Genomic DNA, 14974 nt, shown 5'->3' on the forward strand with positions numbered 1-14974 from the left:
AGGTTGAGCTCAATAGGGTGCCCATAGAATGATGTTTTCCTGCCCTACCTCAGCTTTAGTTCTTTCTAGCATTTGCCAATGGATTAAGGCATTCTGTTCATCTCTGGAAATCCAAATTACTCTCTGCCCTACGTTGTACAAAATTATTTCTTCAGTTTGTGCTGCCAGTAGAGGACACAGTGAATAGCTGGCTTATTCTTAGCTTATACACCCAGATGTTTAGATACCCGGACTTTGTTTCATCTTTTAGTTTTCTGATATTTCTGGACCTGTTTCTGTGATCTACCTCCCAAACTCACCAAGCTCAAAGACTAAGATTTACCTATTAATTTCTGAACATTTGGACAGTAATCATTTGGACAGGTATCAGTTCTGGGACAGAAAGAGAGAGCTCTTCTGATCAGTCTTGGTGATCAGTGCTGACCATCTTATATATATTTACCATCTAATTTAATAGATATAGATTAATAAATGCATGAGTAGCTTCCCTGGTGCTTTACACAGCCCTGGGAAGCTTCAACCATTTACCCCCATCCTAACTCTGAATACTGAACAACCCACTCTTTCTAGAGGTTCAGAAATCTGAGTGATGCAGAGAAACATAAACCATCCTTTGAAGTCCTCCCTTTGTGCAGACTCCTGTATTTCTTTTATGTCTTATGCAGTACAGGATAACAAATGCTTTTTCCCTAGATGCAGGCAAACGATGACCCATGTTTTCCATTCTGCCAGTTGCAAGACCAAACTTCCACAGTGGAGGCAGAGAGAGGAAGTACTCTTGCATGCTTCTTGTTGCCCTGCTGGAGTAAAAGCTCAAGGTGTCTGAGGCAGGTTCACAAGTGTGTTTAGTTCCCCTTTTCATTTGTTTCCTTGGGCTCTGCTACTTGTGTCAGGACAAGGCCAGAGGCCTGTTGACTTTGTAACTTATTTGGTCCTTATACTCTATCCAGCAAGGGACATAGGGTCTGATAGGGACAGGTATTTAGTAAAGTTGTATAAAATGGTTAATGTACTCAGTGTAATTTTTCTATAGTGGTTTGGGAAACGTTTTTCCCATTATTCAGTAACAATAATATATAGAATTTCTGCATGCATTTCTTTTGTCAGGGAGTATCTTCAGATTTGAAGAGAAAGTGCTGAGAAGTAGGGAGATGAGAATACAGGACATATCACAGAAATCCAAGCAGCACAGTGATAGAAACGACATTGCTCTAAAAACTGTTTTGAAGGTGCAAAAAAGTTTTGGAAAATTCACAGGTTTCCAATGATTTTTAAGCTAATCACTTCGATTCAGATGTTTCTATTTCAAATGACAAAGATGTTTATTATTTTTCTGTGTTTTAATTTTACCTTATGGTCTTGAAAAGCAAAAGTATATTCCAGTTTCCTACAAGTAATGACACCATTACATTGGAAAGATTATTCTGGATTAATAATTATATATATTTGAACCCTTCAAATTTGTGATTTATCGAGAATGTAAGCAAAGGATTAACTTTCCTTCCCCAGGCATGTGCATGCAAAAACTGCATCTACCAGCCGCAAGCATTTCAAACTGAAACTTAAGAACACTGCCTACGAATCTGTTTATTGTACAGATAGAATGATATTTTTGTAGTTTAATGACACAGATAAGTGGTGAGTATTCATTTTTGCCACCTAGCCCCAGATGCCCATCATAAGAGTGTAGCTGTTAATCATTCACTGATCTCTTTTCCTAAGCCTCAACAAGAAACTAGGGACCACTAAAAACATGCTCCCTTTCATTAAAGAGGAAATTATTACCATATATTTTTGTAATAACCAATAACATATCAAATTACTCACATTTATAGCTTGTAATCAAGTTTATGTTTAACCTCTAATCCCCATGAAGTAGGTAATGACTGGTTTGTTAGTTAACCACTCATGGGAAGTTAAGGGCAGTTAACAATCTACCAAACCAGTCATTAACTACAGTAGTGACTGATTTCTCAGGTGTTATTGGCATTATAAACTTTCTTCAATGGTTTGTAACAGAAATATTAATTTGTAAAGGAAAATAACATATTTCAGTTATTATGCTGTGACAGGCTGAAAAATTTGGTAGTTTCATTTTATTTCCCTTCTCCTCTTGCCTATACCCCTATACATGCACTGATCAGTATGTAGAACGGGAAGTACTGGCTGTAATCTTAAACTACATGTATAGGTCCTTTTGCAACAAGCAGTGGCAAGTACGTTAATAGGATTAGTTTAGACAAATGTGGACTCTTGGATGAATTTCCTAGTGGTAAGTAAAAAAATGTCCTCCCTCCGTAGCATTTGGAGCCTGTAGCAACAGTGTCATGGCACTGGTGTATTGTGATATAAACGAAGATGATTCAGCATGACATATGCTTTAATTATGTATTTCATTTAAATACTTTTTGTTCCGTATTATAAAGCATGCTAATTAAAAGGTAGTGTTTCACAAGCGTAATTTTGACGCAGAATAAATAAGAATAGCTTGTTTATTTATGTAATTTGGGTATCTCAAAGAGGTTAAAAGTAGAGTCAAGCTAAGAATTTTCATCACTTATCCAGGTTAGCTTTTTTCTTTGGTTTGAATGCTTACTTGAATAGTGAATAAGCTAGCTGTTAAAAAACTAAATTCTCCAGTTGAATAGTTTCTAGCTTTTATGTTTCTAAAATCATGCAGCAGTATTGGGTTCATACAAGTATCAGAAGCTTGTTTATGCTAATGCATTTAAACCATTAAGAACTTAAAATAAATACCTCATACTAGATCTCGTGTGCTTCATGTTCTAATTGATCTGAGGCCCACCATGAAGCTAAATTAAGAGGATCCCTTTTTCGGATCTGGATTTTAGAAGGTGTTTGGTACTTTATCATGTGAGCTCTAAAACTACAGAAAAGTAGGCTTGTGGTGTTCTGGAAACTTTCATACTGTTATGTCTATGTTTGGTGCACTCTTTGTTTTAAAGCAGAGAATAGTTATTGCTCTTTATGTAAGAGTGATCAAAAAGGAAAGGCAAAAAGTAGTAGATGTCTTTCCTCAGGTTACACCATCTAGGACAGTGGTCCCAATACGAAAATGTTTGATTTATGTTTAAGCTCTCTGCAGAACTCCTATTGAACTGCAGTCTCCCAAAGAGGGGAAAAGTACCCAGTCCCTTATATTTAGAATAGAAGGTAGCTGCATGAAACTGTTGAAATGCTCTTTTGTATCTCTTTTGCTGCACTGTTTCTCACTTAACTCCAGGTCTTGGCCTCGTTCCCTCTGTTCTTCTGTTTTATATAAAATTTCCCAATTTGGCAGAGTACTTAAAATTAAAAAAAAAAAAAAAAAAAAAAAAGAAAAAGTAGGAAACAATGTAGTCTTTTAAATTGAACCTTGTTTTAACTTACTCTCTTCTACGTGTGAACTATAAACACTTGTGGTAAAATACAATCTGGAGTTGAAAATTTAATTATCAGATTTCACATTATGTTCTGTGGGGAGGTTGGTTGTAGTTTAAGTTTACTTAGGGCTACGTTTGCTTTACGGGAAAGCAGTCTCACAGGTCTAAAACTCTTCCAGGCTTATGAAATACAGGATGTCTGTATGTGTGGTCTTTCCCAAAGCAGGCTGTGTATAGCAGCCCCTGTGCGGAGTTGGTGCCTCAGGGAACCGTGTCCATACAGCCCATACAATTTCTAAAGCTGCTGGAAGCTCCTCAGATGTTTCCAACAAGGAGGATGATTGATGTCTACTAGAGCTGTATGTTCCTTGTGAAGTGGACATCTCTTTGATAGGTACCAGTCTGAATCTGCTCATTTCACATAGGTCATCGAACAGCTGTCAAATAGTAACAGCTTTAGGTCACAACTAGCTTGGCCCACATTTGAACCAGTGACCTAGGGGTGAAGGGCATTTTCTGGTACTATCAATCCCCTCAGACATCAAGTCCCTCTTATAGGCTTTCCACTGGAACTTCCACCAGATAAATTGTGCCTGTGATTTCATTTAATGTGACACCAGATCCTGTAAGAAAAATATCTCACTGACTTGTCAATGGAAGTTCTTTGATTTTTATTTAACAATATATAGCACCACTTTACAAAGCATCACATTTTTTATACCGTGGGTATTACATGGGTTAAAGATAGCCATACTCAAATTGTAGTTTTGCAGTTACAGGCTGATCTACTGTACTGTATGTCCCTTTGGGGAAAAAAAATGCGAGTTCCAGCTACAGATTATCAGGAAATTCCAGCCAAACTGCAATTGCATTGTGATAATGCAGTACTTTGTTACTGTGCAGGTTAAGAAGTGATATCTCCATTATGTAGCATATCATGAAATGAATGTTATTGTTAAGTATAAGGACAGGGCATATTAGAGGTATCTTTTATTACACAGTCTTCGTTATAAAAGAACAGCTAGTGCTAAATTGTTATCCATATGATAGGTAGAGGTACATTGTTCTTGTGCTGCTGTCTCTGATTAAGACTAGGATAATGCATGGTTCCTGCCTTTTATGTCCATCAGGAAACAAGACAGACCACAGTAAAATAGATGAGCATATGCTGGCAAAAGATTAAAAAGACCAGTGGTAAAGTCCATTAATAATTCTCATATTTAGGATTTTCTTGGTACTGTACTTACAGAATCTACAACATTTAATCTCTTTTCAGAAAAACCAGCTGAGAGAACCTTTTTCCTCCTCTGACTGATAGGCCTAGATTTTCAGAGGCAGCACATTTGTCTGTCAGAGCTCTTGGCTGGTGTCGTGATTTAGTTTCCGTCAAATGATGCTGGTGTCCGGTTGATGATATAGCCTTGCTGGATATGGGGAAATTTGTTACCTTTAGCTTTGACAGGAAGATAATTGCTGATGGTTAACAGAACTGTGCAGAATCCATTGGTTTTGCAGCAACACAAGCAATGGAATCTCCTTCAAGAAGTCAGTCTTTTCACATAAACTTCTGTAGGCTGCTTCTTCATAAGACAAATTTTATTTTTTTTGTTGCACCAAAGTATATCCGTGTATCTGTAGCTTTGGGAGCTTACTGACCTGAATAATAACAGTGCATCTTAAAATGATGAAGACGATGAGGTAGCTTTATATATATATATATATATATATGTATATATGTACATCGCAGCACTTATGATCTTTTATATTTTTCCAACATTTGTAAAAAGAAGGGGTCAGTTATTCAGTTTCCTTTGCTAACTGAAAGTGTCTTCTAGGCATTTGACTGGTTAAATGTAAGTGGTACAAATAATAAAAATGTCTCAAAATTAGAACTGAATGTAAAAAAAACTTAATATAAAGTGGCAAATTTTGAGTTAATGCAGAAGAGATTTTAAAATCCACTTTAAAATGTTAGGCTTAAAGGAGACACCATAAATTATTGTTAGTGGCAATATTTTGTGATCTCTTTCATGATTTTCAGATTTTTGTGGCCAAAGACTTCATTGGATTTTTTCCAAGAGTACTCTAATTGTTCACAGTGTTTAGTCACTATATCAATACACCTTTTTCCAGTCTTGTGAGGAAAAAAAGAGTCCTTCCTGTCACCCCACGTTTCTTTCTCAGGTCTGGGCTGTAAAATACACAATTGCCTGAAAAGCTTGCCCCACTTTTGCTCCCTCATATGACAGTGAAAAATAAATTGGTTTCTAATAGCAGGAGAACAAAATCTATGAATGGGTTGACCAGTAATAAATATCACCTTACTGGTAATGTGTTTTCATAATACTGGACTTAACCTTGTTTATTCTGGTTATTCTAGAAGTTATACTGATGTTAGTAAATATCTTTATTGAAGCTATTTTTCCAGCAGAGGAATTCTGACAAAAAATGGGACAACGTTATGCTCATGCAGAGATGATTACCTTGCATCATACAATGTATATAATATACGCAGTAGCGTGCTTTTAAAATTACTATTGATTTTTGGGTGTTCCCCTTTAAAATGTTGATGGTCAGATTAACTGAAAACTATACTCACCTTCATATCTTTCTTTCCTTTTGCTTTTCTTTATAACCCAGCCTCCAATCATTTATCTGGTTGCTACCTGCACTGTTTCCAACGCGTCTTTGCATGCTTTTTTGCTTCCCATCTGAAAGTTGCTTTCCCTGAACATACTTCTAAATGCCCCTTCTTCTTCTTGTTTTGGCTGCATGCCTGTGTGCTTCCCCGGCCATCTCCTCTCCTCACCCTTGGCCTGCTGCAGCCCGGCACGTACAGAAAGCTCAGGTGCCTGGACATGTGTAAGCAAATTTTCTTCAGCTGGTGAGCCACAAAATAGTAAGATTATGGCAACTACTGGCCATTTGCTTTAATTCCCCTTTGCAGATTGAATCTTGTGAGGAAAGAGATATGGCATTAAACTGCCTGATCATCGCTCAATGTGTAGAGGTCACAGGTGCAGTGGATGGCAAGGTCAGTAGCATGGGTCCTGTTAGCAAGTTGCGTCTGCCCAACAGGGAACCATTGCTTTCTGCTTCGACAGCCTCTGGCATGGAATCCAAGTGATGCAACCTGTCAGAATCACTTGGGAAAATAAGAGCATATGGGGAAAAAAAAATGCAGAGCCATCTCCCTCCCCCCCTTTTTTTTTCTTTTCAAGAAATATTAGTCATATAATTTATTTTTGTAATTTTTTTTTTTTTGTATTAAGGAGAAGGAAACTAGACAAAGTAATTTCAATTTCTTGGTCATTTAGTTCATGTATTTTTTATACCCTGAATTACTACTGGCTTTATGTAAACTGGTGGCTGTTAGGCATTAATTTCTCAACAGGGCTAAATTGTGAGGAGTCCAACGTGCAGGAAGCGTTTCTTCAACATGGTACAAATGTTTCAAACTACAGCTCTTTCCCCACTAAAGAGCTGGTCTGTCAGGACTTTGACCTAAGAATCCGATATTAAAAATTCTTAATTGATGTGTAACTTTTCTGAATTGCATTTATACACCTTGTGTAGGGCCGGTTTAGTAGTTAAGAACATGTGGGTTATGATGTGAAGTGATGGAATAAAGAGGATGATTTCACTGAAAGTGCCATGTGGCAGCAGCTCCAGTTTAATGACTTTTTAAATAGCTTATGGGAAGAAAGAAAACCGTGTTGTATTCTCAGTGAGATGTCACCAAGATCTAAAATTAGAGAAGTTATTCTGAAACACCTAACCTTTCCCCTGAAAAACAAAGAGTGTTTAAATTGCATGTTGTGCCTCAAAGTTTCAGTCCCCTCCCACAGCCCCTTCCCCCACGACTCTGCATCATTTTATTTTCTTTACTTGGTTTTACCACTGTATGACCTCGTGTTGTATTTTTTCTGAATGACAATGAAAGTAATTGAAAATATTGATTGGCAGTACAGTTAAGTTGTCAACACAACCATTTAATTTGTCAGGAGGACTTGTTAAATTGTCAAAAATCATATAAAAAAACTCCTTCAGTCACTGATGATATACATTAGAGATGTTCACGAATCAAATGGGCCATTTTTGAGATAAGTGTTGAAGAAAAATTCTGAAATGGCTTTCTCTAGATTTTTTTAAGGTCAGATTAAAAAGAATATCCAACGAATACCTGACTGGTAAACACATTCAGTAGAGTACCGGGACACAGTATCACCTATTTTCCAGCAGTTCCTTTACATGCTTTGTATTTTTAACAGTCTGGGTTGAAGTTTGGTGTTACTTCTGCAGCAAGTGTGTTTATTTTAGCAGTTTGTTTTAACGTTTGGGTCTTTTGATCTAGGATTTATATGTAGGCTGTACCATAAAAGACAATGTTGTTAGTGTTCTATGGACCTTATCTCTGTCTTAGGATAAATGTTGCATTTTGTCAATGTGCAATTATGCAAAGATCTCCTTTCACTTGATTTGAATCTGCATGCCTAATCTTGGATACTGGTACAGATTAAGGTGTGCTGTGATTCAAATAAAATGATACCAACTTGTCTGTGGCATCATGCTTTTTCTTGCTAATGTTGTGCTATTTTGAACTGGAGGTGAGATTTTCAAGGTTTTCTCAGGCAGCTAGTTGCACAATTCCAGTTGGCCTCACAAATTCAACCAAAATATTATGCAATTCAGAGTAAAGTGTTCCTGCTGACCCAGGACATTTCTGCAATTCTTCCTGTAGCTTTCCCTTTTCTGGTGGTACTCTGGAAGATGTTGAGTGTTTTCATTTTCCGTTGGTTTTGCCAACCCAACTGGTAGAATTGGAAAGTGAGTAACTCAACTCACCACCATTATCTTCTGTGGTATTTGCCTTCTTTAGGACTTGTGTAAAGGAAGGTTAAAAAGAATGACAGATTTTGTTGTAAATGTATTATAGATTTTTTCTTTTAAAGTACCTTGAAAAAGATTCATAACTTTCTCTTATACCTTGGCATTTGGGCCATGGTCTTGAGTACAAAAAAAGGTGTTTAACCGTAACAGATTATGGCTAGGAAATATGAGGAATAACATCTTAAGATCGTTCATACGACGTAAAACATTATCAGGACTTTCTGAAGATGTTGAGTGATGTCGTAGTCTCAGTTGCAGCCAGCTGTAGTTTAGTTCCTGCTCCATATCATCATATGTTATTAAACAAAAAGCATGTGGAAGTTGCTTGCTTTACTTTGTCGATCAGAATACTGTATTACAAGGCTTAAAAATGTTTCAGACTCATTTTGCCAATCTAGGCACAAAATGTATTTCTATCTTTTCTCTCTGTCCAGTCCATGCCCTTTCATTTCTACCTAAAGGGGGTTTTCTTACCTGGCAAAAAGTCAAGTAGTCCCCGTAGTTTTGTGTATTTGTGATACTTTGTGAATTTGTACTGTTCATAAAAGCTTGGGATGTAAAGCATAGTATATAAATACTCATGATTAATTATTGCACCTTATTTTCTTTGAATAAAAAGCTTTATTTTTTGTAAGAAGTTAGTTCAAAAATAGTAGCATTTTAAAACTACCAATAGTATTTACAGCTGCAACTCATTTTTTAATAGAATAAGTTGCTCAAGACTGAAACCTATTTCTCTAAGAAATCATTCTTCAAAATGAAGAGCCATTAAGAGGAAAGCAGAGATCAGATGGTCTGCAGCTGGATTTAAAAAAGTGGAAGACTGATAAATAAATAAATAACCAAGCCCGAAGCACAGTGTTGGGGTTTAGGGAGCAGTTAGCAATAATAGCTTGTCTTAGGTCAGAGAATTTCAACCTTATCACATCAGTGTGTTAAATAATGTTTTCTGAAATAGGGTTTTGCCTTTTGAGGTTATAAAAAAGTGCCCTTCTCTGTTCCCCGGATGCAGAAAACCATATCATACTCTGTGATTGTCCTGCCCCCAGTGCATATATTTAAAAAAATACAGTATTATCAATACAATTGTCAATATACCTTAATTTATCCAAGATCATTTAGAAAAAGCTTGCATGTTTTATAAGCATGTTAAATTAGCCATGTGTTCATTATATGGGAGACTTTACATTTTAATTATGATTTGTGATGTCCAAATTATAGGTCGGTGTATGTGCCTTTGTTGCAGTGGCTTTCTCTCATCTATCAGTTCATTTGAGCTGTAATATTACTTTCTTCTAATAAAATTTTAAGCTCATCAAGTTAGGACAGGAAAATTGTCCATGGATTGGTCTCCTACTGAGCTCCAAGTATTAAGAGGGGGGTCGGGTGTCTTCAAAATTGCTCATTCTGCTTGCAGGATGCAGAGAAGCTTTGCACTAGTCCTGACATAAGAGAAAGCAGCAGTTCTAACCTGAATGTTGGAGAATCCTGACCTTAATTGTTCAGGACAGGGACAATGAATCTTGATTCTTGGAACAGTCTTAGCTATTCTGGGAAATGTAGTCATCTCAAAGTATGACAGTTTGGTTATTACTGATTAGGCATGTTTCAGATGAGATTTCCAGGGATCAGTGATTAACATACACCATCTATAAGTAATATTTTTTTTCAGGGTCAGATTCTGCAGGGAGCTTGGTTACCTCAAATCCTTCTTAAGTCACTGGCTTCTTATCTAACTATTGGATGGATGTTGGTACAAAAGCTTGCAATTTTTTTTTATTTTTTTTTTCCTCCAAGTGGATAGGCATACTAAATTACTTATGGAAAAGTTAATACAGCTAAAGATATGATATAGCGGAATATGCTGACTAACATTCTCCTGGGAAGTGGTTTCAATAGAACATGGGATAAATCTGTTATTTATGAAAGGAACTCTGTCTCTCTAAGGGTCTAATTTCTTGACTGTTGCAAAAAAAAAAAAGAAAAAAAATTAAAAATAAATGCAGTAGTCCCTATTTCGGTAAATGTTGTAGAACAGGTAGATTTGCAGTGCTTTAAAGAAAAGTGGCATAAAACATTCACTTGACATAATAGGATGAGGGGTTAGGTACTTGCACCCCGAAAAGTTGTAGAGGCTTTGTATTACAAGTTAACCCAAGGCGATGAGTGGACATTACAATAAAGATCATGTGGTCAAAGGGAACCTGAACAGCCTGGAAGGTGTCATGGATTCACATCCATGCTGTTAAAGATGGTCTTGTGGAAGAAATGGATGTTTCCCTCTGCTCTTGTAATTTCCAACAAGCTTCTGAAAGCTAATTTTGTGGTGCAACACATTTATTTAGTACTATGATTACATTAAAGGTATTCTTTTGAGGATCTTCTGTCCTGCATATTGTTGGATGCAGTGTGCTCTGTTGAGCATTTTAAAGCTGTAAAATGTGCTATGTTTTCTGGTAAGTGACCTTGTATGTTGCAGGTGCTCAGTGCTTGGCAAGATCTGATTCTGTTTAAGGGATGTGGAGGAAAAGTCATCTAAATAGTGCTTGAAAAAAATGTTGGAGGTGAAATTGTAACATTTACTTTTTTTTTGTTTGCTTGCATTTTTTTCTAGTATATTTGTCATGACTTGATAGTCTTGAGTGGAATGGCCACTCACTATTTGAGTATAGAATCACAGAATGGTTTGGGTTGGAAGGGACCTTAAAGACGATCTAGTTCCAACCCCCCTGCCATGGGCAGGGATACATCCCACCAGACCAGGTTGCTCAAAGCCCCATCCAACCTGGCCTTAAACAATTCCAGGGATGGGGCATCCACAACCTCTTTGGGCAACCTGTTCCAGTGCCTCACCACCCTCATAGTAAAGAAATTCATCCTTATATCTAATCTAAACCTACCCTCTTTTACTTTAAAGCCATTACCGCTTGTCCTATCCCTACACTCCCTGACAAAGAGTCCCTGCTCAGCTTTCTCTTTTAGGTGCTGGAAGGCTGGTATAAGGTGTCCCCAGAGCCTTCTCTTCTCCAGGCTCCCCAACGACCCCAGCTCCCTCAGCCTGTGTTTACAGGAGAGGTGCTCCAGCCCCTTGATCATCTTCGTGGCCCTCCTCTGGACTTGTTCTAATACATCCATGCCCTTCTTGTGCTGGGGGCCCCAGAGCTGAACACAGTGCTCCAGGTGGGGTGTCATGAGAGCAGAGTGGGAGAATCCAGTCCCTCACCCTGCTATGGTTGGCTTTTTAAACTACTTTAAGGAGGGCAGGTAAATATTGCATGCTAAACTGAGTAGCACAGCCTTTCAGCCTACTGCAGATGCAGGTCTTACTGTGAATCCCAGGTTATTCTCCTCCCTGTTGTTCTATTAGCCAGAGAAGCTTATTGTGCTCAGATTAGTGCACTGTATTAAAAATAAAATTATATATTCTGCTGTTTTTCTCTCACTAGGACTTAGAGGACAAGTGAAGAGATTCATTGTGTCTTTGTCCCTGATATGCTGCATAATGCATATTGTAAGCATTTTACATGCATAAACTATGACTATTTTATTTAGTACTTTACATTTGAGGATTATGCCTAACGAATCCTGTTATCCAGGCCTGACATTTTCTACTTAGTATGTAAAGATGAAGACAGAAAGATAGACTCTTGTATAAGAAATCTGGCCTAGAATTTATCATGGCATCAGTTTCTAGCAACGTATCAGGTTTCATATCATCTTGGGCAAGTCTGTCAATTTCTGATGTCTTAATTTCTTTATGTGGTCTCCTGTGGGTAAAGCACAACCATTAAATATACATATATATATATATATATATATTGTGTAGATATCTGTGTAGGCTGGGGGCTTGTAGTTACAATATGGGTTTGTCCTCTTAGAATGGTGGGGCATTGATCTTGGGTAGTAATGAGGGTGACAGGATGATGCCTATCAAGGCATTGTCTTTGAGGCACCTAGGCAGTCCTCACAGCCCGTAGATAATTTGTCTACATGTTTATATCTGTGGTTAAACAATGTGCTAAAAGTTTTGCATAGTTGTTCGTAAACCTCATAGTAACAAAGTCTTTGACCAATGTCCTTTCCATGTATAAAAGATCTTGCACTGTTAAGTTTGCTACTTTGTGAATGAACGATCCATTGTGCTATCAAAAATAATAGTTAACTCAGTTAAGTGAAGTGACGCTTTCATTCACCATTGATTGCTATTTATTTATTTTGATCAGTTACTGTTTGCACTGACATTCTTCTATGGTGTTGTCAATGTGATAAAATCATACATCCAGCTCTCTTGTTTCTCTTCTTACAAAATCTATACTAAATTTCTCATGGTGCCCTGTATTTTTTAGTGCAACTGCTCATGCAGATGCTGGTTATTCCCTTTGATGGAACACACTTTTTTTTTTTTTTCCCCCTGCAAAGTATTCAGCTATGTCTTACTTGTGATTGTCATTTTCTGAAGAGCAAGCTCTAATGTGGTTTTGTTTTATTGTGGAATATCTGGCATCTATTAGCCTGTAACTGCCAAAAAGTGATGAATTAGTGACAGTGCATCACACTTGGTGCTTTAATTCCGATCTACACCTGGAAGTGAATTTAAAACTTCTTTCATCTCCTGTTGGTATGATCTTCAACAAAATCCAGATAAAAAGACATCTCCCACACCCACTCTTAACTCTGCAGTCTTTGAATGCAGGGCTTGGTGATAAAAACAATATTGCATTAATTCTTGTACCGTTTAGTCTCCTTATCTAATAACACAGGCTTATTCTTTGTAACTAACAACAATGAAGGGTGTCTTTAAGAAATCTCCAGTGAGCATCGAGGCATTACAGATTAGGTCAGTAGAACTGCTGCTAGGTTGAGCATGATGGATGAGTGGGAGAATGAGTTTCTGCCGCACAGCATTGTGAAATCTTTTCATTGTCACCAATGGGCCTATGAGGGGCTGATGAATGAGGGAGCAAGTGTCAGAAACGCCCTTCCTTGCCCTGGTACACTTTTAATATCTCCCATAGCTACAGGATGAGTATTGATAAAAGTAAAGTTTAAAAATAACCATGGAGTGATAAGTAGCAATGATTTAAGGAAAAAACGGCAATGGGGTTAGAAAAGGTTCATTTTCTGAAAGTGCATAGAAGAGAGGAAGCTGAACTGTGTGGACTGGAGAAGGAGCAGGAGGCTTTTTATAAGAAGCTAATGTGATGAGGATGACGAGTTCCTTGATGGATGAGTTACTTCCATCTGGTTGCAGTATATGTAATAAATAGCTATGCTCATGTTTGACCTCTTCCACTTACCAGACACATCTTTCTCTTTTGGGATATCCAGGAGGGAACCGTCCATTATGGTCGGGGGAAGGGGAAGTAGGGAAAAGAGAGAGTGACCAACATAGAGAGCTTGGGAGGCTTATGGATTTGCACACAGGGCAAGGGAAAATGGTGTCAAAGTTGTATAAAGTGAACAAGAGAAAAATTGTTCCGTTAGTTACTGTGTGATGCATTTTAGAATAGGAGGCATATATTTGAAACAGTTTTCTGCATAAAAATCTTGCAAAGTCTGATCGTTCTTTTCCTGGATTTGCAGATTAAAATGTTTTTACTTGAACTTCTATTTTTTTTTTGCAGATTCCTCTTTGTGTCTTGGCATGGGAAAACTTCACAGAAGAATTGTGTTCCTTAATGTAAACGTGTAGCTGGAGGATAGCAAGAGTCCTTACTTTATGGGTAGAATGTATCTCCTCCTTTGCAAAGTTTTATCACAACAGATAGACAGGGATGATCCACAGATTTCTTTTCCTTGTTGTGGAAAATTCATTCTTGAAAGAAATATTTCATTATAGTTTCAATAAGTGCATTTAGAAACCGAAATGCAGTGCTAGGTGTTTTAGTGTTGGGAAAGCCTTCCAAAATAATCTCAATTCCTATTTTTCTACTGATTAAGTTAGAAATGGTATATCAATACAAACATTGGGTGAAGAGGCTGAATGAATCTTGTGAGTGTAAAGAAATCAAGGTCTTGCACTGAAACATTAAAACTAATTTCCCCTGCCTTCCCTTTGAAATGCTTTTTTTTCTGTCTCAGAACAGGTTGTCGTCTTCTCCTCTGATCCATACAGAGTGATTCACATAGTCTTGAAGTAATGACATAAAAAGACTCTGACATAACGTGTGGCTGACATAATGTCTTTTTAGGAAACTTATGGTTGAATATATTTTAGAACTTTTTTTGTCATTTTGAAACTCAGACAATTATTTGTTGATATAAATTTAGTAGCACATGCTTTAGTGGTTCTCATGAAACCACAATGATGCCTGTCATGATGGGATGTACATTACATGCATATCTGCATGTTCTGTGATGGATCCATAATTATCATTCAATATTAAAAAAAAAAAATCTTCCTGAAAGGCGAAGGAGGTTACATTTTGAACTTCATTTTGGTTTTAACGTTTACATGTGCTAATTAAAGCAAAATAATTGATAAAAGTCATTTTCAAGTTGCACAATAGAAATTAGTAGCCTTAAAAATTTGCACACTTTTTGCACGAGTCTGTATATTGTGTATATGTAAATACATTTAAGTGTTTTGTGGTGGTTGTTAAACATTGGTGTTAGAATCCCAATTTTACTCAAGGACAGTAGGCTGTCTTTCAGTGGATGAGAGATGGATGTTAAAATCCATTTTCTCCTGAATCATGTGC

The 14974-nt window shown here is 37.2% G+C and overlaps 1 protein-coding gene across 5 annotated transcripts in view; it reads left to right on the top strand.

Annotated features, from left to right (window-relative positions):
* Positions 1-14974, top strand: part of LRMDA (leucine rich melanocyte differentiation associated) — a 691516-nt gene that overhangs the window by 316942 nt on the left and 359600 nt on the right. The gene's annotated exons all lie outside the window — the stretch shown is intronic.

The sequence above is a fragment of the Cygnus olor genome, chromosome 7 (genome assembly GCF_009769625.2).
Source record: "Cygnus olor isolate bCygOlo1 chromosome 7, bCygOlo1.pri.v2, whole genome shotgun sequence".
In the NCBI taxonomy this organism is placed as follows: Eukaryota; Metazoa; Chordata; class Aves; order Anseriformes; family Anatidae; genus Cygnus; species Cygnus olor.